This window comes from Falco naumanni, chromosome 2 (genome assembly GCF_017639655.2).
Source record: "Falco naumanni isolate bFalNau1 chromosome 2, bFalNau1.pat, whole genome shotgun sequence".
In the NCBI taxonomy this organism is placed as follows: domain Eukaryota; kingdom Metazoa; phylum Chordata; class Aves; order Falconiformes; family Falconidae; genus Falco; species Falco naumanni.
Window position 1 is genome coordinate 27,522,911 of NC_054055.1, and position 13,802 is coordinate 27,536,712.

The window sequence follows — 13,802 nt, forward strand, 5'->3', positions numbered from 1 at the left end:
GGGATTTGTCTTACACCACCACAATTATTTGCTCTTCTTCTGTCACATATTTTGCATTCTTGAGCATATACTAAATACCCTGGAAACATTGCATGAGACCATGTGGGCTGTTTGAAGATGCAAAGCCTGCTGGAATAGTGCTGGGGGACTGTGGAAATGGAGGGAGCCAGACTTTGTGCGTTCCTGTCCGCAGTGCTTTTGGGGAGCTGACTTGAAGAGGACTGTCCCCTGACAGCGCCAGGACATAGTCTTTGAGAAATCTGGTTAGAGGTCCAGAACAGGGCCACAAAGTAAGACCTGCCTGGTCCTCTTTTATTACTGAATACTCTAGTACAAGACACAGCCGACCTTAAATTGGAGACAGATGTCAAGACCTGAAGTGTCTCTGGTCATGTGCAGAGCTTTATAGACATCCAGCTGATTTCACAAGCATAAAGGTAGGTCCATGCAGATGCTTAGAGCAAATGGAGGTGTATTTCTAGGACACCTTCATAAATCAAGCACTGTTCTGCAGATTGTAGCACTGTTGAAGTTAACAGGATAATATGGAAAAGTGTTGTAAATCTGAAACACTGCCCAAAATGACAATTTGGTCTCCTTTAGTGCAACTTGGTAAGTTTGTCATGCACTGCACCTGTTTTTATTTAAATATTTAAGATAAATGATATAAGAACTGACAAAGATTCACAAGTATCTGAACATTTGCGATGTTTTCCCAAGTGACCTACTCACTGAAAGCAAAATGTACTTCAACTTTGACCTGTACTGAAAGAAAGTTGATGCTGGCAGCTCACCAAATTAAACAACAAAAGTGAACCTTGATGCTGGCAACGCTTGATTGGTAAGTCCCAGTATATATAGATCCATATGCAAATAGAGATCTTTTATTTTCATTAACAGGAAAAATATTTTGCTTTCGCTGCATGATGGTGATTCATGCTGGTAAAAATCCTGGTGGCTTTCTCAAATGTTTCTGATTTGAACAGTGCTAATAATTTCTGTTTGAAGTATGAACGAACAACAGCACTTTTGACAGCTGCAGCATCTGCTGTCATCGTATTTATTCTTCATCAAAGCTTAGAGAGCGTCCAGACACACCTGGCTTTTAACATTTTGTTACTCAACAGCTACGTTTTACAGATTCTACTGGAGACCATCTAATGTTTCTGTGTTCATCACAGATGTAGAAATCAAACTTGTGAATAGCAGTTTTGGAGTTCGAAGCGTAGCTGTTGAACACAATGGTCCTTTTATGATCTCTGTTCTTAATGGGTTACATTGACAACATGACTGCCATCCTCAGCCACACACCTCACGAACAACCCTCGGCAAAAGTATATGCCGGCAGCCACCCAGCTGGACAGCAGCTTGGCAAAAAAGGACCTGGGGGTCCTGGTGGACACCAAGCAGAATGTGAGCCAGCAACAGGCCCTTGCTGTAAAGAAGGCCAATGGTATCCTGGGCTGCATTAGGCAAAGTATTGGCACCGTGTCAAGTGAGGTGACCACTCCTTCCCCTCTGCTCAGCAATGGTGTGGCCACACTTGAGTACTGTGTTCAGGGCTGGGCTCCTCAGTACAGAGAGACATGGACATACTGGAGAGAGTTCAACGAAGGGCCACAAGGATAATTAAGGGACTGGAGCACCTCTCCTAGGAGAAAAGGCTGGAAAAGCTGGGAATATTCAGCCTGGAGAAGGCTCGGGGAGATCTCATAGAATCATAGACTGGTTTGGGTTGGAAGGAACCTTAAAGATCATCTCGTTCCAAACCCCCTGCCATGGGCAGCGACACCTTCCACCAGCCCAGGCTGCTCACAGCCCCATCCAGCCTGGCCTTGAACACTTCCAGGGATGGGGCACCCACAGCTGCTCTGGGCAACCTGTGCCAGTGTCTTACCACCCTCACAGTGAAGAATTCCTTCCTCATATCTAATATAAATCTACCCTCTTTCAGTTTAAAGCCATTCTGCCTTGTCCTATCACTACATGTCCTTGTAAAAAGTCCCTCCCCACCTTTCCTGTAGGCCTCCTTTAGGTACCGGCAGGCTGCTCTAAGGTGTCCCCAGTCTTCTTTTCTCGACTGAACAACCCCAACTCTTTCAGCCTGGCTTTATAGGAGAGGTGCTTTTGCCCTCTTTTTGTGGCCCACCAATCATCTTCATGGCCCTGCTCTGGACCTGCTCCAACAGGCCCACGTCTTTCTTATGGTGGGGGCCTCAGAGCTGGATGCAGTACTCCAGGTAAGGGTCTTACAAGAGTGGAGTAGAGAGGGAGAATCGCCTCCTTCGACCTGCTGGCTGTGCTACTTTTAATGCAGCCCAGCCGTGTTTAGCTTCTTGCTCACCCTCACACCCAAGTCTTTCTCCTCAGGGCTGCTCTCAATCCACTTTCTGCCCAGCCTGTATTTGTGCTTGGGATTGCCCTGGCCCATGTGCAGGACCTTGCACTTGGCCTTGTTGAACTTCATGAGGTTTGCATGGGCCACCTCTCTAGGCTGTCAAGGTCCCTCTGGATGGCAACCCCCACCTCCAGCGTGTCGACCACATCACACAGCTTGGTGTTGTTGGCAAACTTGCTGAGGGTGCACTCAATCCCAATGTCCATGTCACAGACAAAGATGTCGAACAGCAGAAGTCCAAGTACTGACCCCTGAGGAACGCCACTGATCACTGGTCTCCACTTGGACATTGAGCCATTGACTGCAACTTTTTGAGTGTGACCATCCAGCCAATTCCTTACCCACTGAGTGATCCAGCTGTCACATCCTTGTCTCTCAAACTCAGAGACAAGGATGTTGTTGTGGACACTGTCAGATGCTTTGCACAAGTCCAGGTAGATGGTGCCAGTCACTCTTCCCTTATCCACCAACAATGTAACCCTGTCGTAGAAGGCCACCAGATTTGTCGGGCATGATTTTCCCTTAGTGAAGCCATGCTGACTGTCACCAACAACCTCCTTATTTTCCCTGTGCCTTAGCATGGTTTCCAGGAGGATCTGCTCCATGATCTTGCCAGGCACAGAGGTGAGACTCCCCTTTTTAAAAATGGGGGTTATGTTTCCCCTTTTCCAGTCAGTGGGAACTTCACTGGACTGCCGTGACTTATCAAATATGATGGAGTGGCTTATCCACTTCATCCACCAGTTACCTCAGGGCCTGCAGATGCACTTCATCAGGTCCCATGGACTTATCCACCTTCAGGTTCCTTAGACGTTCTTGGACCTGATCTTCTCCTACAGTGGGCGGTTCATCAATGTTTATAAATACCTGAACGGAGGGTGCAAAGAGGATGGAGCCAGGCTCTTTTCAGCGGTGTTCAGTATCAGCACCAGAGGTGATGGGCACGGCCTGCAACACAGGAGGTTCCCTCTGAACATCAGGAAACACTCTTCTCCTGTGAAGATGACCGAGCACCTGGCACAGGCTGTCCAGAGAAGTTGTGGAGATACTCAAAAGCTGTCTGGACAGGTCCACATGGCCATGCTTGAGCAGGGGGGTTGGACCAGATGACCTCCAGAGGTCTCTTCCAACCTCAACCATTCCATGATTCTGTGATTCTAAGAAATCCAATGGAAAATCAACTTCTGGATCTCCTTCCAAAAGGCTTGTCATGGCAAAGAAAGGCAGGCTGTTCCATACATAGCATGAAACTTCCTAGCAAGATGTTAAAAAACAGTCCCTAATTCAATACACATCAAACTAAGTCCTTCTAAAACTTAAAAATCTCCTAGCCTATCAACTGCGGGTTTTTTTTAAGATGCTGACTGTGGATAACTGGCTAGCTGAAAAAGGTCTCATAGCCATAGTCCAGCCGGCTGGACAAAAATGCACATCACTCTCAGCTTATCTGAAGTAAAGCAAAAATACACTATCCTTGGCTGTTCTTGTTACACAACAACAGGAAGATTTTGGTGGGAAAAGAATGTTGCAGGTGGGAACAGATAACTACAGAAGAGAAACTAGGGGCGGGCTTGGTATTTAGGCAACTAACCAATAATGAGCTTAACTTTTGTAATATGTATGAGCTAATTATAACAAGGCATAAAAGGTGACTGTAAGGCACAATAAACGAAGTCTGCTGATCACTCATATTGAGTGACTGTGTCTTCCCTCTGTCGCAACAGCTGACCATTAAGATGCTGACTTTTTAACAACAGTTTAGGATGTTCAGTGCTTGATAGTTATACCAAGAAAAAGCAAAGATAGCCATCCTTGGAAATGGGCCATTACAGACCAGAACACTGATCATAAGGAATTTGTGCGAAAGGAAGGTCATGCTTGTGACCAAGGAATTGGAAAGAGGTAGAGTTATATACACGTTTTCATGTCAGTGATGAAATGAAAGGAGCTATTGCTTTTTGATACTGAGATGAACAATATGCTATCCAGGATCTAATGAAATGTGGATGCTGTATTCATATTCAAGGTGGTTTCAAAATGTGCTCTTGGATATAAACCAGTAATATAAATCTTGGAGGGATGCCTATCATTTGCCAGTCAGACAGGATTATAGTCTATAGACAGACAGATGGCGACATAACTGAGGCCTATCAATGGCTCATCAAAACATTGTGCAAAGTAATCACCTTCCAACTTAGTACGTGATTACAAGTTAAAATACAAACTTATAAAAAGCAGAAGTAAAAACCAGTCAGATGTAGGCAGAAGGGTTTTAAGTGTCCTTGCACGTCTGCAGTTCTGGTGTCCTCATATGCAAATGAACATAGATCTAGAAAACACAGAGGAAGGGGAGAGAAATTATGAAAAGCATGGAATGGCTTCTTTATGAGGAGAGATTAAATAGACTAGGACACTTCAACCTGGAAAAGAGATAAGAGAGAGAGTATGACAGTGATCTGTGAACCCAAGAATGACTTCGAGAAGGTAAATGCAGCAATTATTTTTACATTACAAAACTAGGGGTTACCAAATGAATGCCAGGTAGCAGGCTCAAAAGGAACAGTATTTTTGCACAATGTGTAATTAAAGTACAAGACTCTGCCACTGGATGGTCTGGAAGCCAAATATAAAGAATTGCAAAAAAAGATTCCATGAAGAAGTGCAACAAAAGTCCCTCAAGACTTGAGCAGTCCCAAAACTAAAGCTAGCTGACATCTGTGTGAAGGGATTGTATATCAAAACAGTATTCATGTATATTTACTTTGGGTTTGTATTTTTCTTTCCCTAAATAAGTGTGGAAATTTAGCCAGAGATTAAACTTGGGTTTAGACAGCAGAGCAGCTATCCCAATAAGAAGCATTTAAGCAGTCAAAAAAATTTCCTGAAAATGGCCCTTAAAGATTTCAGGGCTAGCTTCTAACAAAAAAATTAAAAATGTAAGAAGCTGGGTATTTGTCGCGACGGAGGGAAGACACAGTCACTCAATATGAGTGATCAGCAGACTTCGTTTATTGTGCCTTACAGTCACCTTTTATGCCTGGTTATAATTAGCTCATACATATTACAAAAGTTAAGCTCATTATTGGTTAGTTGCCTAAATACCAAGCCCGCCCCTAGTTTCTCTTCTGTAGTTATCTGTTCCCACCTGCAACATTCTTTTCCCACCAAAATCTTCCTGTTGTTGTGTAACAAGAACAGCCAAGGATAGTGTATTTTTGCTTTACTTCAGATAAGCTGAGAGCGATGTGCATTTTTGTCCAGCCGGCTGGACTATGGCTATGAGACCTTTTTCAGCTAGCCAGTTATCCACAGGTATTGCGCTCCATCTGGCCTTGCTCTGAACCAACAAAAATAACATGAGTTAAAGCCATGATTTCCAACAGGCAAGCTGTATGTGCTATTTTGAATATGAAGCCTAGGGTACATAAGCATTTGGTGACTGCAGCATTCACATCATGAAGTAATTTTGCATCGATGGATGGATGACTAGAATTTAACCAGATGTTTGCATTAAAGCAAATCTTTACCAAACAGGAACCAAATGCATATTACAAACTCATAACTATCCATCACATTATACTATCACCTAAGTTTTTTGAATATTCGTTGATCACCACTAGTTACTGAGATACTTGATATCAAGTTTTGGAGGACATTAAAAAAATCTCTCTGAACACATAACAAACCTCCTTCTGGAAGAAGGAACTTTGACGCAAATAGTGGCAAGTAGTAGAAACAAATATTCTTCCATTGGGTAGGATGTGAAATAAAGATGTATTACAACCTTAATGTCTTCAACATTTATGTGGGATTTACTGTGAGACAAATCCTGAGGTGCAATGACAAGGTAGAAGGAATGAAGACTCCTAACTTAATATGTTTTGAATATACATTAATGACCTGATATGTTTTTCTGAACAAACTCTGGCATTGTTGGAAACAATGGAGAATACAGAATATCCATTAATATAAAGAAAATACACATACACTGTGCAAAGGCTTGAAACAAACATTGTAATTAGTGAGTTCGTTTCTTAAATCAATAACCTGCAGTCACAGATTGCCTACTGAGAACCCTTTTCCAAAATAAATTTAAGGAAACCAATAGCTCACGCACACGGCTCATTTTTTAAATGTAAGTTTGGAGAAGTACCGTAACCTGAAATAAACCTATATTTGACAATTGAAAATGAATGCTTTCCCCATTGGAACTTATTCACTGTAGATAAATGAATTAATGAAGCATGTCTGAAGATGACTGAATCTTCTGAGGTTTCAGAAGATTCTTGCATTTCTCCTGTGCAGAAAAAAAGTCAAATTATTTTATCATACATTCCCATTGCAAACTAACAAACAAAAAAGTTCTCTTTTAGGAATCCAACAGATGGAAACTTTATTACTTAAGTCAAATCAGCCATAGATACAGGCAGAACCTTGAAAGTTTTGATGACAAAATAGATAGGTTATTCTGGGAGCGACTAGCCTGAAAGATGGGTTAAAGGGTGCATGACAGGTTAGTAGAAGATAAGTCTCTAAGTGTTCAAAATTCACAATAGACTAAGCTTGCCAGGAGAAAGTTCTGTTGAAGGTTGATTCTTTTAGACTGTAACAGTTCAACTTCAGTTGAAAATCCAACAGTGTAACTTCAGTGGAAAATCCTCTGGAGCATTATGTCTTATGTTAAGATAGGACAACATTCTTTCCCTTCTTTCCCCCCTCCAACAACCCTATATTAGGATGTTCAAACACTGAAAATTCTAAGTTCAGGAATTATAGGAGCTTTTATTGTACAAGTCTAAAATACTTAATCTCAGAGGAAAGGTTTAGAGAGTAAGGATTCTGAGCATCACTTTAGAGTGGCCTGGAGCTCTGATTATGGTTTTCATTACAGAGTACAGCAGAAATCTATTTTAGCGCCTTGATATATTTGATTTCCAAAGATTAAAAATCTAAGGAAATACAGAAAATAGTGTTTTCTTTTAACATGGATAAGAACATTTACTTTTAAGCAGAGGACTTCTAAATCCATGCTGCTTCACGTTGTTTCACTATGTGCATTTCCCTCATGTTTATTTTGCTTGTTGGTGAAGCTGTTAAGAAATATTCTCACCTACAAGAGCGCACAGAGAAGATGCAGTGTTACTGTGGAATCCACAGAAAGTGGACATCAGTTTCAGGCAGTAATCTGTAATGAAACGATTAGTTACCGATGACACTTCAAAGGTTGATCCATCATTACCGTTGATTCTCACATGGCCTTTTGAATAGTTGTTTCAAATGGGGAAAAACATTTGAACTCCTTGAAGCTGACGGGCTTCCAGGAGGCCGAGCTGCAAATCACTGACAAGCCGAGCTGTGTCAAGCACTGCTGAACTCTTGACTCCCACCCTTCTTTTCACTTTTTGCTTATTAATTACTGCCCTGTGCTTCCAATGCCCTGTCCAAAGCCAGGCCCCCCAGCCTTGCCGAGGGTGGCTAACATTGACGTGCGGAATTAGACTCTATAACTCGAAAGTTATAAAGTAGGTATGTTTATTGCGCGCAGATGCACGGGGGATCGCTCCTCCACAAGCGTGCATGCCCGAAGTGATGAACCATCCCACATTTATACAATGAAACAAATGAATATTCAATTAACGCCTATACATATTTGTTACCTAAACCCCGCTTCGTATGTTAATTAGCTTATCAGTCCTTTGCCTGGAATGTGGTGGTCTTGCAGGTTTGTAGGTGATTCATGTTCTTGTGACCATCCAATCTTCTCCAGCAAGGAGACAGCACTCCCTCCCTCTAGATAGCATTTGACTGTCTCTCATCCTTTTCTCATCCTCTTTTAAATAGCCCCTTTGCCAGAGGAAGAAGGGCAGGCGTCTCCCCGTCTCCCCTTTGTTAGAGGAAGAGGGGCAGGCGTCTCCTCAAAAACTGTAGTTGTCTCCTCAGAGCTGTGTGCCTATGTGACCAGACACCCAGACACCGCACCCATGACTAGTCACCATACCCACATTCCTTGAGCAGACATATACAATCACAATCGATGTCCATTGTCCCCATTTCACACTATTTCTCCATATCAACATCCTTTACGGGCCATCAGACCTGGGGCTGCAGCACACCCAAGGAGCAACACTAATTCCCGTAAGGCAGGACCCGTAAGGTGGTCTAACAGCAGCTGCTCCTGAAAGGCTCTGAAGGGAAAATAAAAAGGATACAAGTTAATTTTCTAGCGCTGGAAGGCAAACAAAAATTACTCAGCGCTTTTTAACTGTGGGAGCTGTTGCACACGGTGAGGGACCAGCTGCCGGCTCTGCCCCAGGCCTGCTGCTGGCGGTGGGGGCTGGAGCTCCTGCACGCCGTGGCGCGGGAGCCGCGCAGGGCCAAGGCGGCACGGCCAGGCCCGGGTGCCCAGGAGGCAGCAGGCAGCTCTGCGGACAGCGAGGCCTGAGGCGGCCGGGGGGCGCCGCCATGTCGTGAGGCAGACCTGCGGCACCTGCCGCACGTAGGGGTGGGCCGTGTTCGCGCCCATGAGGCGGCTCAGGCATTGTACAGTGCGGATGCTTAAGGGGGTTCCTGTGCCAGCGAACAAAGGAAAGCACGGGCCGTAAACCGGGATGCATCACTGTAAGAAACTATGGACTAGGGTATTGTTTATTTAAATTTATGTTAAGTCCATATGTAAATGTAAAGATTAGACAACAAAAGATAAGATAACCGCCAGGTGTCCAGGATGCCGCTTGTGAAAACCGCCAGGTGTCCAGGATGCCGCTTGTGAAAAGATACGATCACCGCCAGGTGTGCAGGATGCCACTTGTGAAAAGATAAGATCACCACCAGGTGTCCAGGATGCCACCAGGTGTCCAGGAACCGACAGAAACAGGGCAATGAGACAAAGGAGGAAGACCAGCAGGAGGCAGAAAACGACCCCCCCTAACAACAAAAGCATGACTCCACTACCTCATGAACATGGAAGTAAAGATGTATAAAAAGGGACTGTTTGAACTGCTCAGTACGGCAGTTGGTGGAGCGCAGACTCCCCTGTCGTCCAGCGCTGTCTTTGCTCATATTCTACTTGCTATAATTAATAAAATTTTAATTGGATTATGATCCATTGTGGTCTCAATTTATAACAATTTCTGGTGCCGTGACTCGGATAAGGAACAGTGGGCTTTGGTCCTCCGGGGAGGCGCCCCGCGACATTTCGCGGCCCCGCGACCAACAGCTTACTCCAACCTTACCGACGAACCTAAACTCTAGAATAATGAGCAAAGGAGAAACCGGTAAAATCCCATAAAAATTCTGTGCACGGGAGTCCGGACGAAGACGCAGGACGCGTAAGTATATTGCGAATTTGTTCGCAAGGTTTGCCGTTCGGGCGGGATTGGGTTTCCTGGAATATAACGAGTGAGAGGTTCGATATACTGAACCAAGCGAGTGCGGACTCTTAAGTACTGCGTTTCCCATCTCCCGCGAGGGACTGGGCCAGGAACAAGGGGAGCGAGTGAGTGTATGTTTGTGGATATTCCAGAAGATGGGGGCGAAGGGCAGCAAGCCTTCGACTCCCATGGGAAGGGTACCTACTGTACCCAAGAATACCCCTCTGGCATATATCTTAGACAATTGGAGATATTTCCCTGGAACCCTAGGGAAAGATAAGCAGAAAGTGATAGAATATTGTACTAAGATATGGGGAGGGAAGAAGATTTCTAAAAATGTCTTTTGGCCAGTCTATGGGTCAGAAGAAGATTGGGTAAGACAGCAATTAAACCTCTGGGTTAATAATAATAATAAAAAAAAAACCCTTAACCTGGAGGAGAGTCAATATGCGGAGGTGTGGCTAAAAAACCGGGAGCTAGACTTTACCCGCTGAATGAAATAAAAAACTAAACAAAAGAAAAAGAAGGGAGAGTTAGACGAAACCCTTCTAACCCCCCCTCCTTACATTCCTCCTCCTGCTCCTGCAGAGGTCCCCAGAGCGCCCACTCCCCCACCAGAGTCGGAACAAGGGTCTCCCCCTCTTCCTAGACGCGTAACTAGAAGTCAAAAAGGGGCAGCTCAAATATACCCCCTAAGAGAAATGCCCATGGGGGGACCTCAACCTGTGATCGGATATATTTCTGTGCCTCTAAATTCGGCTGACCCACGAGATTTTAAAAGGACCGAGATGGGAAACTTAATTGAGGACCCACTCGGAGTGGCAGAAAGATTAGATCAATTTCTGGGACCAAACCTTTATACTTGGGATAAGATGCAATCTATCCTTTGTCAATTATTTACTACCGAGGAAACCCAGGGACCCCAAGCAGATATTAAATGGCCACTCCAAAGACCTAATTGGGATAATCAGGATCCGGTGCATAGAACTCATATGCAGGACCTGAGAACTATAGTAATTCAGGGGATTAGAGAAGCAGTACCCCGTGGCCAGAATATCAATAAAGCATTTAATGAAAATGAAAATAAAATAAAAAAAAAAAAAAAAAAAAAGAGAGCCCCACTGAGTGGCTGGAACAACTGAGGAAAGCCCTTCAGCTGTACTCTGGGGTAAATCCAGACAACCCTTTAGGGCAAGCGCTCCTCAAAACTTCAAAACTCAGTTTGTGGTAAAATAATGGGAAAAACTTTAGCGGAACACTTCAGCAGGAGAGGACAGATAAGGGTAAAAGAAATAATTAAGCAAGAAAAGCAGATGGCCAGCAAGGGCATAAATTACCTCAGACTGATAAGAACACTGCAAATGAGCAAAAGGTGAAAAGTACACCATGAGGAAGACCTACAGCCTTCCTCCCATAGACCACATTCTAAAGACCCCGGCCCACAATTTTTGGAAGAATCTGCACAAGCGTGAAAGACTGATAAGCTAATTAGCATACGAAGCGAGGGTAGGCGGGTTCAGGTAATGAATATGTATAGGCGTTAATGGAATATTCATTGTTTCAAGCTTATTTGCTGCAGTGTTGCTTATTTTGGTTACCGGATTTATGGAATGTGGAATTTGACTTTGATAATTGTTACTGTGATTTTGGCTATATTTTTGATAATAATAGTGAGCTCTTGGTGTTGCTGTAAGAAAGATACCTGTGTGTTGCATTTTGTAAGTAGTAATTCTGTAAGTGATAAGTGTGTTCTGTGAGTGTAAGCTGGGAAAAATGGGAGGAAAGCAGAGTGGTGGGATTTTAAAGAAAAATCCGCTAGGGTGTGTTTTGAGTCATTGGAAGGATATTGGAGGATCCGCTGGTGGAAATGTGAATAGGAAAACATTGATAAAATATTGTAATCAATGGTGGCTGCTTTATAAGCTGGAATGTGGAGAAAAGTGGCCTTTTAATTAATAATTACAAGGTTATTAATAATTGTTATACTCATTTATTCTGGAAATGTGAGAACATTTCTGTATTCAGTATATTACAAATGTTGGTATGTGGTTATTGTCTTGAACATCCGAGGGGTGAATGTGAACCTCTGTATGTTTTAAAGTGTATATGGTGTAAAGAATTATTATATGTATGGTGGCGACAAGAAATTGAATGCCCTGACTGTAAGGTTTGGACGCCTTGGGATAAGAGAGAGAGCTGTAAGTGAAATTAGAGTCTCTGTGGCTGGGATAGCGATTGAGATAATAGTAAGAAAGGTCACTGGAAGGAAATGGGGCAGCTGGGGGAAGCGTGAATAAGAGAACTTTGGCTAAGTACTGCAATCAGTGGTGGCCCCTGTATAAGTTAGGGGACAGAGAAAATGGCCCTTAAACGGCACACTGAATTATAATGTTTTGCTAAAATTAATGTTATTTTTAAGGCGAGAGGAAAAATGGGATGAAGTAATGTATGCTGGTATGTTTTTCACTCTGAGGAATCACCCAGAGTGGCAAAAGAGTGTGGTATTAACCTAGCTCCACAAGATCCCTTAATATTAGCAATGGAAAAGGATCAGAGGGGAGGTTGTGGTTCCTTCTATGGAGCAACCAGAATGAAACACGTTGTAAGATAAAAAAAACTTGTGCTAATGTATGTAAGATCTGAAGCCGGGGGGGGGGGGGGTGGGGTGGGGTGGGGGGGGGTGGAGAGTAAAAAAAAAAAAAAAAAACAAACCCTGTGAAAGTGTTAAAGTATTGGGGTGAGTTTGTACAAAGCCCCGTACCCCCTCGAAGGTGCGGCTGAGTCACGCTGGACGCATGGCAGGGTGTTTGCTGTTTGCCTGCGAAGGCTGATATGTAATAACACAGACTTAAAGCAACAAGTAGCAGATTTGCATTCAGGGTAAGAAAGAGTTAAAACAGAAGTGCTGCTGCAGAGGCAGGCTTGTGTAACCTGCAGAGCAGGAAGAGCATCTCCTACCCCGAACCCTTCTGATGGTGGGGAGGAGGGGTTGCTGTTGCTGACAATTGAGCAGAAGGACCTGACAATGTCACCCCAATTGCTGCAGCATTTGCAGCACAACAGGACCGGTAACGGCCCCTCAAGGGCAGGCAGCGGGTCTGAGGAGAGTAAAGGTGAATCTCTGATGGGGAAATTTAGATGTTTGAAAGTTGGTTGTGAATAGGACTGGATAAAGGTTCGAGTTGATTTTTACTAAGGTAATCGTGATGTAGAAAAGTTGGTGAATATAAAACCAACTTATTTGGTGTTAAACTTCAGTGAAAAGAATTTGTTACAGTTGTGGGAGCTGCTGGCCGCCAGGAAAATAACCTGAAACTTTTAAAGTACAAACTAAGAAAACAAATAAGAATGCCAAAATCTCCAAAATCTTTGTTAGGAAGAGATTTATTAGAACATCTAGACGTTTAAAGAAGGGGAAATGAAACCAAAAGTTAAAAATGATCAATTAACTAAAATGTTGAGCTTATCTTTAATTCAACAGAAAAGTGGAAGAGAGGACCTCCCTGAAGTAAAAGAAATCTTTAACCAGGTATATCTGAAAGTAAATTCCAGGTAAGGAAAAAAAATGCTTTCCCTGTTACAGTAAAAATGATAAACAGGAGGCCTGCCTAGTTCAGGTAAAACAATACCCCTTGGTCAGCAAGGCTGTGGGGAATATTGCATAAAAACTAAAATAAAATACACTCTGTAGTAGTTCTACTAATGTAAATCTATGTTTTACCATGACTGTGACTTGTTATGGGATGTGCAAATGAAACTTTGTATTGACAACAAAGTACAAGGAATAAGGCTTGATCAAGTGCCTCCTACCACAATCAAGGGCAAGACTGGGTTGGCCTCTGTGTTTGCCACCAAGAAGATCTTGAGCTCTGCTGCTGGCTGCAACCCAGTAGGCGTTGAGCGGTGGGGACATATGCCATGCCAGACCTTGATGTGAGGAATGGCCCCCTCTGTTATAAGAGGGTCGTCCAGGAAGGAAGAACATAAGATGGCCCATTAAGGCACTGATTTGGAAACTGGAAACCTGCCTGGCC